Consider the following 13389-nt stretch of genomic DNA (forward strand, 5'->3'; position numbering starts at 1 on the left):
ACTCGCGGCATATCGCCGCAGCCTGCCCAGTGCGCCTGCGCGCCACTGTCTACAGCACATGCGCTGTAGATAGCTGTGGCTGTCTTCGGGTAAATATCTCCAAAACAGTATAGGTTTAGGAGATATTTCTTGGATCTACAGGTAAGCCTTAATCTAGGCTTACCTGTGGGTCAAAGTGGTTTGTAAGGGTTTACAACCACTTTAAGTACCAGGTGTCCCACGTTTAAAACATCAGGGACTGCTTCCTCAGGTGTCTCAGTGCCAAGGCGGTTATGCTGCCAATGGGGTGCTAGGGCAAGAAAAAGCCCTGGGTCCAAAGCTCTTCTAAACCTGGCACCAAGACCTTTTGAGGGTGTGCCCTCTATTGGGTGGGGGGCTGCTGCACTTTGTGGACCTTTTTGGAGAACAGTGGGTCACCTCAACCTATATCCCAGTTACGGTGTGGGGTTCCCACTCAGGTCTAAGATCTAGCATTCCCTCAGATCCTCCAAAAACGTACTGTTTCAGGCACGCCATCATTTAGTGCATCAAGGAGTGATTGTGCAGGTTCCTGTATCTGAAAGGGGCTTGGGGTTTTATTCAAACATGCAGAGGGGAAAAAAAGCTTAGGGAACAATCAATTTATAATAGCTGCTGCGCCACCAAATGTGTGTGTGTGTGTGCGCATGACAGGTGTGACTTTCCTGGTTAGCTGACTCACCAAATATGGTGCAGTCTCAGACTGAAAAACAATCATATGAAATGAGGGGGGGGGGGGGGAGAGACCCCCCTTAAAAGAAGTCACAGGTGGACCAAGCAGCTTAACTAAGGAAAATTGTGCAATAAACATTTATTACAAAAACTGGGCACCTACCACCTAGAATAAATGTTGCAATAAGACAACGTTGTCTATGTAAAAGCAGCTGTCACAACATACAGTAAGCACGCACTATGTAAATAAAAGGTTACATATTAAAATATGGTGCTAAATTGCCACAGAAGTCCCAGTGACAGGCACCATCAGGACATGTGCATATCCAGCCACCATTGACCATCAAGCCCCAGCTTGGGGGGGGGGGGGGGTTTAGAATATAATTGTTAAAGGCCTGAATACTGAGTAGGAAGCCAGTGCTGCTGGATTGACAGAATAAACTTTATGTCCAGCTAATGGTAAACGCTGTGGAGAGTGGCACATGTAGCCAAACCAGTCAGTTATTTAAACCTGCAGCCTCAGGCCAAACCCATAATTAGGGGTTCAGTGGGAGGTCTGACAAAATAGAACAGTGGGTAGAAGGTATCTGCAGGACAAGACTTGTTTATTAGAACAGTCAAAATACTAATGGTCTGCTCAACTGACCGTTAGATATGGGTCTCTGATGGCTAAAAAAAAACAACATCCTAAGTGGCCCTATGAAGCTCTGCCTAGTGGAAGGTCCCACAGTGCTCTGTCCAATCACTCAGGGTGCTTGATTCCCATATGGAGAGCCGAGAAGTGGCACACTATGGATCCGCTTGCTGTTAAGCCGCCTAGGCTCATTGCAGAGAAATCACTCCCACTGTCCTCATGGCGTGTAATGCGCTTGCGCTGACTTGACGAGGTGCGTCATCCACTGTCAAAGGCATCGCCGTTGTGGTGTAATGACCGACATGTTTTACCCAATCACGTGGGTTTTATCAAGGTTCAAAACCAAACGGGGACACAAGGCCCCTTTTAGATCTAAGATCCCTGAATCCGTATCTACTAATCCGGTCCTTTCAGATGGAGTCTGTCCGCTCAGTTGGAGCCTCACTCCAGATGGGAGACTTTCTAGCCTCCATTGATATAAAGGACGTGTATTTACAGGTACCTATCTTTCAGCCTCATCAGAGGTCCCTGCAATTTTCAGTTTGTGGCTCTACCCTTCAGGCTTGCCACAGCTCTCTGGGTGTTCACAAAGGTCCTAGCACCAGTACTGGGTCTTCTAAGGGCCCAAGGGATCTTGGTGCTTGGGTATCTGGATGATATCCTGCTCCGAGATTGCTCACTACAGGCTCTAGAACAGAGCATAACCTGCACAGTGGTATTTGGAAAGATTAGGCTGGGTCATAAATACTGAAATGTCAGCCTTGAGACCAGCTCAAAATCTGAAGTATTTAGGTCTGATCATAGATATGATCCAAGCAAGAGTATTCTTGCCACCCGTAAGGATCTGTGCGCTGAAGGATCTAGGAAACCTAATCTAAGAAGAAGAAGAAGAAGAACGGAAGGCGGCGACAGAAGACCGGGCCACCGCCTCTAAAAGAGCTATAAGAAGGCGCGGTGGCCCGGCAGAAGAACCGAAGAGGGGGACAAGACCCCCGAAGTCGGGAGAAGAGACCGGCGGCGGGGAGGAAGAAAGCCGGACTCCTCCGCTAGCAAAAGAGCTACAAGAAGATAGCGGAGGAGTACGGCGAGAAGACCCCCGGAGCTGTGCAATAAAATATTTTAACCCTGTGTTGTGTTTTTTTTGTACTTTTTTTCACAGGTGAATGGGTAGGGGTACATTGTACCCCATACTCATTCACATAGGGTGGGGGGCCGGTATCCGGGGGCCCCCTTATTAAAGGGGGCTCCCGGATTCCGATAAGCCCCCCGCCCGCAGACCCCGACAACCAACGGCCAGGGTTGTCGGGAAGAGGCCCTTGTCCTCATCAACATGGGGACAAGGTGCTTTGGGGTGGGGGGGCCGCGCGGCCCCCCCTTTCCCAAGGCACCCCCCATGTTGAGGGCACGCGGCCTGGTATGGCTCAGGAGGGGGGGGAGCGCTCGCTCGCCCCCCTTTCCTGGCCGGCTGCTCGGACAAGGTTCTGTTGTGGACTTTGGGGGGAGCCCCACGCCGATTTTTTTCGGCGTTGGGGTTCCCCTTTAAGTCCATTCCAGGCGGCGGGGCCCGCGGCGTCTCCGTCGCGGGCCCCGCCTACCTTGACACGCGCTCGAAATGAGCGGACTTTCCTCCGCGTGTGTGGGCGAGTCCGTTCATTTCAAAAGTTGCGCGGACTTAGTACGACGAACTTAGTCTGCCGTATTAGTCCGCTCAAAAAGTGCCGTGTGTGGGCAAGTTCGTTCATTCATTCAAAAGTTTGAGCGGACTGTCTGACGAACTTAGTTTGGGCAGACAGTCCGCCCGTGTGTACGCCGCCTCAGTGTTTTCCAGGACAGCCCATGAGACCTAGGGCTCCCTCCTACCAGGACAGGAAACACGTTAACCCCACCAGATAAAAGGGAAGTTCTCCATGCCCCATGTCAGTATTAGTGTTTCCTCCGGATGGGGGGTAACATGTTTCCTGGAATTGGTTCCCCTAGGTCTCATGAACATGGCTCCTGTGGCGTTTTTGGAGTGGTATTTATACCTTTTTCTTGTCCCAGAGCAGCACATCCACCAGGGGAGTAGGTCTGTGGCTGCTGTCCCTGCTTCTCAGTGCATGGGGAATGCCAGCACGGCGGTGTAAGTTGGAGCTCCAGTCTGCAAGCTGCATGGTGGCAGTCGGCTGTTCTCTGCGTGTTAAACAGCATGGCTGGAGTGTGTAGGGCAAAGGAGAACGCATGGAGGGGCGGAACTTATGTGTTCCAAGCTGGCCCAAAGGAAGTATCTGGCGGGGTCACTTCCGGGGTGTGTGACATCATCAATGGGTGTCGGAGATGTTCGTTCCTGTCTCTAAAATCAGCACGAACAGGGAGGCTGGAAACCCAGCAGAGTTATCATTGGAAGATATAGATGACTTATTAAAGGCTATCTATATGACACTTGATATAGGAGAGGAGAAGGTACAATTGTCTAAACATGACCTTATGTACAGAGGTTTACATAAGAAAAAGGCTTTTTTCCCAAGCATAGTTCCCTTCTTGATACCATCAAGCTGGAGTGGGAAAATCCAGAAAGAGAACCTTTCTTTCTTTACTGGTAACATTAAAGTGGATGTAAACCCAATGTCATCCTTTCTAAACTACTACCAGGGTGGGATGGACTCCTCTGCAACACCTGCACAGGCAGCGGAAGCAGGCCCTAACACCAGCACCTCACAGGTAAGCCTGAAGTGTATTTTACTTGCTCGCACATCCTGTGAGTATTCTCCCCCTTGTAACCAGTAAAAAAAAAAAAAAAAGAGGGGGGATTGGAATAAGGCTTTGCTGCAAAGAGAATTAAAATGGATCTTTCAATTACAAGCCACAACCTTCTCCGGCCTAAATGAGGCGGTAAACTATAGACCCTTCTTGGAAGGCTTCGTATCAGGGGGTATGGAGAAGTAGATATATAAATATACAATAGCCCCTTCTTCCCTTTCCGGTTTTTCCTTTTTTTTGTCTGTTTTTTCCACCCGTATTCCTCTTCTCCCTTCGACGAGAAGGGTCCCCTTCTTCTTTTTTATCTTGGGGGTCTGCTTTGGATGGGATCCCGGCACGCACAGGCCACCATGGGTGGGATGACACTGTTGATTGATTTTAATTGGCAGGTACTTTTCCGTCCTGGTGGCCTTCCTTTTCACAGTCCTGTTCACTTTTTTTGAACAGCGGGGGATGGGTGCTACATCACCCTATCCTCCTGTTTTTTTTTCCCTCATGGGTTTTGTTTACGTCCGCCCTGTAGACACCTTGGGCGGACGTATAGTTGAATGTACTGACACATCCGACATGAGTGCACAGCTGCCAGCCGGGGTTGCTGGCGCTGTGCTCCCTGGGGGATGTAGTCTATTCAACGCTACTCGTTGTTCATCTATAGGATACAAGGAACGATCTGCGCATGCGTGTCGGTGGGAACGTGGCGCATGACGTCACTCCTCCCACGGCACCATTTTGGATGTGGGCATGGGGCGACGCCGTGCGCCGCGCACCCGGGGGACCGCCCTTAGATGTGATAGGTTACACAGGTGAGTGATACCAACTTCACCTGCAAGGGGAGGTAAGAAGGTGGGGTTGTGGGATATATTAACGAACCATGAGCGGTCTGTGTTCAGTCCGCAATGGTCAACGAGGAGGCGACTTTCTAGAGATACAGCTGAAGGTAACAAATCTATCTTTCACACCGCTTTGTATGCGTTTCTGTTTGATAATGAAGGGGAACTAATGGATGTAATATCCTCTCCTCAGGCTGGACGTGATGTATATGCCCCAGGTGTAATCTTCTATACAATGCTAGAGATTCTGTGACCACTTAGACGCTGCGGCGAATGTGCAAGTTTTATACTACCAAAGTATGTGAACAGACTGTTTTGTGCACCGAAGTCTGTGAACAATAAATTTGGGGAATCTCCTTCAAAACGACATGCTCTGAGCATGATAACTTCAGTCACTTTTGGACATATGAAACCATCTTAAAAGACGCTTCTGGTACAAGATCAGTGAAAGGTATTTTGAAATTATCGGTTTATGGGATTGTTATTACGATATAGCTTTCCATACATAATTTCCTTTTTCAAGGTTGTCCTCTTTTTATAAGGACAATAATGGGAGTTAATTGGGAGGGTAAATGCATATAAAACTCTCCATAGCTATAATGTGTTGCAACTAAATATTTGTAACATTTATTTGAATATAGGCATGTGAAATTTTCATGCATCTATTCCACTCTCACATCTCCTCCCCTACAGCCAACCTATCACTGCGGTCCTGGTTTCCATCCAGTGAGTTGACCCCCCTTTGGGTCCATATCTGTGTCTTGGGGCGAAGAACGTATAGGTGGTGCGTGTTCCTTTCCTCCCTTCCCCCTCCCCCCCGCCCTTTTTTTTCTTCTTCCCTCCTTTCTTTAATTGAAGAATTGTACGCATGTATATATATATTTTTGTTATGTTTTGTAGATTCTACTTTTTTTCAAATTAAATGTGCAAAAATGAATCATCCCTGAAGAAGGAGCGTATGACTCCATAACGCGTAGGTTACATTGGACGCACAATATTTATTTTGCTCAATTTTGTTCAACTGTCTTTACATTTTCCGAATGTGCTTATGTACAATGTATGCCTCCGGAAAAATAAGTATAAAACAGTCATTTGGTTTTATGAATATGATTATATGGAGGAAATAATGTTTTCCTTTCTCCTTTTGTAAATGTATGTACATATAGAACTTGTTCTCTTTTTTTTCTATGTTTAAATAAAAGCATTTTATATACTTTCAATAAGCCATAATTGGTGTCACAGTCTATGCCTAAAAAGTCCCGCCTTTTTTAAGGGGAAAACTTCTATAGTATTCTATTTTGGGATGTTGGCTATTAACAAGCGGACTTTAATACATACCTCGTAAAGTTCTGATTTTTATCTTGTAACCAGTAGGGACTAGGTGAAGGGGGCACATTTTCCTTTTCTCCTGCACAGGGTGTTATGGAGTGTATGTGGCATAAAATGTATTGGGGTAACTGGTTCTCTTGCAGGCCAAGACTCGTTACAAGGCCCAAGCGCAGCCACTAAAAAGTAAATGTGCAGTTTGCGTAAGCAAATTGGGCTCCTCATGGAGCAAGGCAGTTTGCTGCACTTGTATAGACAGCCTAGATAAGGATGACCCGGTAGTCTCCTGTCAGAAAATGCTGACTTCAGTTAGAGATGAGCTTACATCCACGTTTAGCTCGTTTAAAACTCTAATTGACTCTAATTGACGAAATTCAGGTTGCCTGACTGGACCATCTCCAGTTAAGACTTCAGCCTGAAGCTGAGGCCGGATATGCCCAGTCAGGGTCAAATACAGGGCCCAGGGATAAAGAATCCGCAAGAGGATTGAGGTATAAGTTATCATTGGAAGATATAGATGACTTATTAAAGGCTATCTATATGACACTTGATATAGAAGAGGAGAAGGTACAATTGTCTAAACATGACCTTATGTACAGAGGTAAGAAAAAGGCTATTTTCCCGAGCATAGTTCACTTCTTGATACTATCAAGCTGGAGTGGGAAAATCCAGAGAGAGAACCTTTCTTTACTGGTAACATTAAAGTGGATGTAAACCCAATGTCATCCTTTCTAAACTACTGCCATATGGGTTATCTAGAAGGATATACATGATGGTGGTCTGTTGTCTGGAGCTTGGTGGGTGGAGTCGTGATGTCAGTAGACTCCCCGCCCACCTCTACACTCCCCTTGTCAATATGCATATTCTCCTGTGAACTTACACTGAACTTCTGCTATGATCTCTAACATCAGGTGAAAAGACAGGAAAGTAACCACATGACTTCAGCATGCCAAACCATGCTGAGGTGGGGAACATCCAATTCTGGAAGAGCAGCAGAAGAAAGGAGTGGGAGGGAATTAAAAAAATAATGCATGTCTCTTAGGCTAGTGCATGTAAATCACCTGTCACTCACAGCAAGGGGGAGGATTTGACAAAGTTTTTCTCTGTTTGTCAAGATTTATCTGACTGAACAATAAAAGATGATTGCTCAGAGATGGAGTAACTCTTTGTGGCAAGACTGGGCTCAAATGATAGGAAATCGTATACTCTACATTATTTACATCCATTTTAAAAGAAGGTTTCCATTTGAAGAGGACACAGCACAGCCATGGAACAAAAATCCTAAGTTAGACGTACCTCTTTAAAAAGTCTCTAAAAACTCAGACCTAGTGTTTGACGATATGGGCACGCTTCGGGATCCAATGGATAGAAGAGGTGATACCCTTCTTTACAGAGCCTGGGACTCAGCCATTGGAAATCTTAAACGAGCTCTGGCCTCCATGTGTGTAGCCAGAAATTTAGAAGTATGGTTGACACAAATACAAACACACTTGTCGGCAGGTACCTCTAAAGAGCAGATTCTGAAATCTTTCCCTCTCCTCTTTCGTGCAGTGGGGTTTTTGGCTGATTCTTCTGCAGAATCAGTAAGAATGACAGCTAAGACCCGGGTCTTAGAGAATTTGGCCAGAAGAAGCATATGGCTTAAAACCTGGTCAGGTGATGCTGCCACAAATTGCGCCTATGTGGTCTTCCCTTAACAGGCGATCATCTTTTTTGGTCCAGGTCTGCAAGAGGCGCTGGAACGCAGAGCCAATAGAAAAAAGGCCTTCCCAGAGAATAAGAAAAAGCCGACAGCCAGAAAAACATTTCTTGACCAAAGTAGGCAGCAAGGTCCTAGAGATAGGGACAATAGGCCCAAAAAACATTGGACAGGGCACAAGGGCAAAGGTAGAGGGGGCATCTTGTTTAACCCTCCTCAACAACCCGCCAAGCCACAGTGACTCATGTCCCCAGTGGGAGGAAGGTTGAGGGCTTTTCTTCCACAATGGGCAGCAGTCACGTCAAGTCCATTCATCCTGGACCTAGGGACCAATGGGTACAGGCTGGAATTTTCTTGGTAGCCACCAGAGCGATTATTGGTCATCTTCTCTCCCCAAGATTGGGTGAAAGTCAAATTAGAGACTTGATAGATCAAAGGGTCCTGATCCCAGTTCCCCGGTCGGATCAGGGCAAGGGATTTTATTCCTATATATTTGTCATCAGAAAGCCATCAGGAAAATATCGGCTTATCTTAACCTTCTGGTCTCTAAACCGGTCGATCAGGTACAAGCACTTTTGTATGGAGACAGTGTATTCAATCAAATACCTGCTTTACCCAAACTGCTTCATGGCCACTTTGGATTTGAGGGATGCCTATCTGCACATCCCTATCCATCCAGCCTTCTAAAGATTCTTGAGACTAGTGGTCAAATGGGAACAGAGATTCGGCACTTTCAAATGCACGTCCTCCCTTTCAGGCTGTCCTCAGCCCCACTCATTTTTACAAAGTGGTGGGGGAGGCACTGGCTCTGCTAAGGTTAAACTCAATAACTATTATCCCTTACTTAGACGACCTCCTAGTGGTGGTGGAGTCATACCAAAAGTGGATCTCCAGACTGTACAGGACTTCCTTCAATCTCTAGTGAAGTTAATAAACAAAGAGTGGTGTTAATTTCAGGCCAGAAAGTGATATATCTGGGGTACGAATTTTGCTCAGTAGACCAAAACATTTTTCTCCCACAGGAAAAAATGATTCAAACAATGTCAGCCTTACGGACCAATCAGTCAGTCTTGCTGAGAGAGGTTTCAAGAGCAGTAGGTCTGATGACCTCTTGCTTTCCTGCAGTGCCATGAGCAGCTGTTTTTACTAAGGCACGGGGACGGAGAAGCAAGTTCCCTGGAATCAAGGGTCTTGCTACCCTCCAGGGTAAAAAGAAGCTTGTGGTGAAGGACACACCCGCACCTAACAAGATGTCAACCATGGTCCATTCCTATATCCCAGAGGATCACAATGTATTCGAGTTCCTGGGGATGGGGAGCGCACCTCAGCAACACAATGGCACAGGGAGAATGGTCCTCAAGGGAAGCAAGAGCTTCATCGAATCAGAGAGAGCTTTTAGCGGTTCAGAGAGCCTTGCAAGCATTTCAGACGGAAATCAGGGGACACAATCTCCAGATTCTATCCAACAACATTGTTATGGTTGCGTAACTCAATAAACAGGGAGGTACAAGGAGTTGGATACTTCAATCTGTCATCCCAGGAGATTTTATCTTGGGAAGAAGGGCCTCAATTACAGCAGTGCACCTGAAGGGGACACAAATCTATCTGGCAAATAATCTCAGCCACTACCGGGTATGTCAAGACAACTGGTCCCTTCATTTCGAAATTTCACCAACAGATGGGGATGTTCCAAAGCAGACCTGTTCGCAGATCAGAACAATCACAAGACAGAGAAGTTATTTTCTCTGAACCCAGCGGATCAATCATTGGGGATCCATGCTCTAGCGAATCCGTGGCCATTTGGCCTCTGTTAGGCCTTCCCACTGATCAGGCTAATTCTGGAAGTCCTTCGGAAGTTTCTTCTAGAAGAAACAGATCTTATCCCAATAGCCCCTTTTTTGCCCAAGAGGCCATGGTTTTCCCTGTTACAGACTCTGGTCTCAAAGCCTCCACTGAGTATTCCAAAGAGAGAAGACTTATTATCGCAGAGTCCAGTGTCGCACCCACAGGTGGTTTCCCTAAACTTGATGGTCTGGTATCTGAAGAAAAGATACTAAGCGCCCAGGGGTTCTCTGAAAAAGTAGTCAAAACTACTACTAAATTTCAGAAATCCAGTCACTAGAGCCATATATTCCAAGGTTTGGAAGAAATAAATGTAATTCTTGGTTATCTGAAAATCAAAGATTAACTCATGATGTTCCTTCAATTTTAGAATTTTTTCAAGAGGGTGTCGACAAAGGTCTTTCAGTTAGTACCTTAAAGGTACAGGCGGCAGATATCAGTGTCTTTTTTTTTCAATTTTCTCTCTTGGAAAATCCCACTATAGCTAGATTCTTCAAATCAATTGCTAGGTCCAGGCCAGTAGTTGTTAGAAGTTGTCCAACCTGGGACCTGTCCCTGGTGCTTCAAACTCTGGTAGAATTCCCTTTTGAGCCCCTAGAGCAGGGATATGCAATTAGCGGACCTCCAGCTGTTGCAAAACTACAAATCCCATCATGCCTCTGCCTCTGGGTGTCATGCTTTTGGTTGTCAGAGTCTTGGTATGCCTCATGGGACTTGTAGTTCTGGAACAGCTGGAGGTCCGCTAATTGCATATACCTGCCCTAGAGGATATTTCAGTTAAGTTACTTCCCTTAAAAATGATTTTTCTTGTGGTAATTACTTCAGCTCGTAGGGTAAGTGAGTTACAGCCCCTATTAGTGAGGGAGCCTTTCCTTATAATTTTTGAGGATCGGGTTGTTTTGAAAACTGATCCAGGATTTCTGCCTAAAGTGGCCAGTACATTCCACAGAGGACATTGTACTGCCAACCTTTTGTAGTTCACCAAAGGGCGACCAAGAAAGAAAATGTAGTTTTTTAGATGTGAGAATTATTCTTCTCTTCTACCTTGAGGTCACAAGACCTTTAGAAAAGCAGACGCCTAGTTTGTCCTCATTTCAGGAGCACACAAGGGAAAGACTGCATCTAAAGCCACCTTGGCTAGATGGATAAAGCAAGCTATTTCTGAAACGTACACAATTAGGGAAGTTCCTCTGCCTTTTGTCACTGCAACCTTAACAAGAGCCTTGTCTCCGTCTTGGGCTGAGAGGGCTGGAGCCTCACTGGAACAAATTTGCAGGGCCACCACATGGAACAAATGTGAACAAATGGGAATCCTGCCTATAATGGAATAGTAGCACTCACCGCATATATTACGCGGGGTGTAATCAAGATTACTAATAAAGACCAAGAAAAACAAACAAAGTAGATATAAATACACACCCTAAAGAGTTAAACTACAGTTATTTTTATTTGCTGAAAAAAAGCAAAAAATACAAAAGGCACTGTGACAGACCTAGCCAGGACAGAGGTATTTGGAGGGGACTGAATGCTAGCCTCTTGTATACCGATCATTGGCCCCGGCATTTGGATGGTGCTCTTTGTGAGTCGTATGCCTGGGGACCCTGGAGGTGGTGTTATTTTGGATTCCGGTCCATATGCTCCCAAGACACACAGACTATGGGAACCCTGTAATTTGCCATATTATAAATAGTGAATGATTCATAATGTTGAGGCTCATAGAAGATGCTGACGTCATCAACTCTGCTATTGTGAGAAGGTTTTCTTGGATTTGCCCAAAGACTATTCTTCGTTGTTTTCTGAACAATACATGATCCTTGAAAGAGCTGATCACATTTGACCTCCGGGGACGGATTGTCTGGTCATCTAGGCTGCCTTAAGTGCTGTGTTAATTAACATGTTAATTATATAATTGTCTTTTAAGTTGTGCTAGAGGGGAGGGGGAGTATCCATGAGCCAGCCCTACCTCGTTATCTAACCCCTTGTGTTAAATGTGTATAAAAATGTTGTGTTCTGTCCAATAAAGCATTCAAGATTCTACAAGCTATTTTCGTCTAGACTTGTATTCAATGCAGCTATGATAATATATCTCTCTGATACTCAGACTGGAGGAAGTGGTATTACTGACGGAAGCGCTCACACTGGAGTGTGGGACAGGCACCAATAATAATACTCCTTTTTTTATTATTTTTTTTTTTTTTTTATATATTTACCATCATAACATACAAACCCATTAAATAACTAAATCATTTTGTTAAATAAATAAATGAATAAAAGAGCCGGCATCTACTCTTCCTCTTATCCCTTCCTTTTGAAACCAACAACAGAGCAGCTTAACGGAGCCTTCATACCAACAGCTGATATTCTTCCCAGGGCGGTATACCCCACCCTATCTTTGACTAGACAAGGGGAGTGCAAGAGGGAGGATCCTCCCCTCCACTCTCTTTTTACTACCGACAATAGGTTTGTTATCCCAACTTACTTCTTAAATCCCCCCCTCCCCCCTCCCACTGACTATCCCTAAATGTTTCAATTGCTCAATGGACCACTATACTTTCCCTTTAACCAGGGCTCCCACATTCTAATAAACTCTTTGAGGTTACGTCTCCTTACACAAGCTGCTCTCTCTTTTGGGAGGGTTTCGTTCAAAGCATCAATCCAGTTTTTAACTGTAGGGGCAACCTTCGATTGCCATCTTACTGCTATCAATTTCCTAGCTTGAAATAAGCTTCTCCATATAGGTACCGTTTTACTCCTATTTTCCTCTAACTCCTGCCTATATCCCAATAGACAAACCATTACTTCTTTTTTTAACCTGATATCAAACGTTTCCTGCAGGGTATTAATCACAGCTTCCCAATAACAAAATAATTTGGGGCATTTCCACATCATATGTAGTAGGTCCCCCAAACCCCTACATCTCAGGCAGCAATCGTCCTCTCTCTTAGCAAATTTAAATAGCCGTTTAGGAGTATAGTATGCTCTGTTTAGCAGCATTAGCTGCGCTATTTTCTGTGATGGACCAACGGATACCAAGGAGGATGCTTCCAGTATCCTCCTCCAATGTTCTTGTGTTCCCATTTTAGTTTTACTGAATCTAATTTCCTCTTGCCATTAACCTGTTTACTTATTTGTCCATATATTGCTGAGATTAATCCTTTAAGGGCACTTACCTGGGCACCAATAATAATATTCCTAAATCCCTAATAAAAAACCAAATGGAGAATCCCAAGTATTGGAGTTATATCTCCAATGGTTACACAATTCCCCAATAGCTACTGTATATATTAGGTGATCTAAAAGTTGCTCCTCACAACATAATGAAGGGGATATAGATCATGCAGTGGGTAAATCCCTCCCTCCCCTGCATGATCTATGCACCTATTAAATCCCCCAAGCCCCCTAGGGCAAAGTCTGAACTGGATAATTTCTGAAGAGAACAGTGTGATTCCCTAAACCACAGAAATAATTCACACTATTTCACTTTTGAAATGATACAGTCACAGAGACTAAACATGAAATGTATGAATCATTCCCGCAGTTAGTCAAGCAGTCAGTCAGGGACATATAATGTCAGAGAGACCGTACAAAAATAATAGTCCAAAAAAGGAAGAAATAAACAGTTCTCCTCAAGA

This window comes from Lithobates pipiens, unplaced genomic scaffold (genome assembly GCF_037356315.1).
Source record: "Lithobates pipiens isolate NorthernLeopardFrog02 unplaced genomic scaffold, aLitPip1_a1.2 Scaffold_27, whole genome shotgun sequence".
NCBI lineage: Eukaryota > Metazoa > Chordata > Amphibia > Anura > Ranidae > Lithobates > Lithobates pipiens.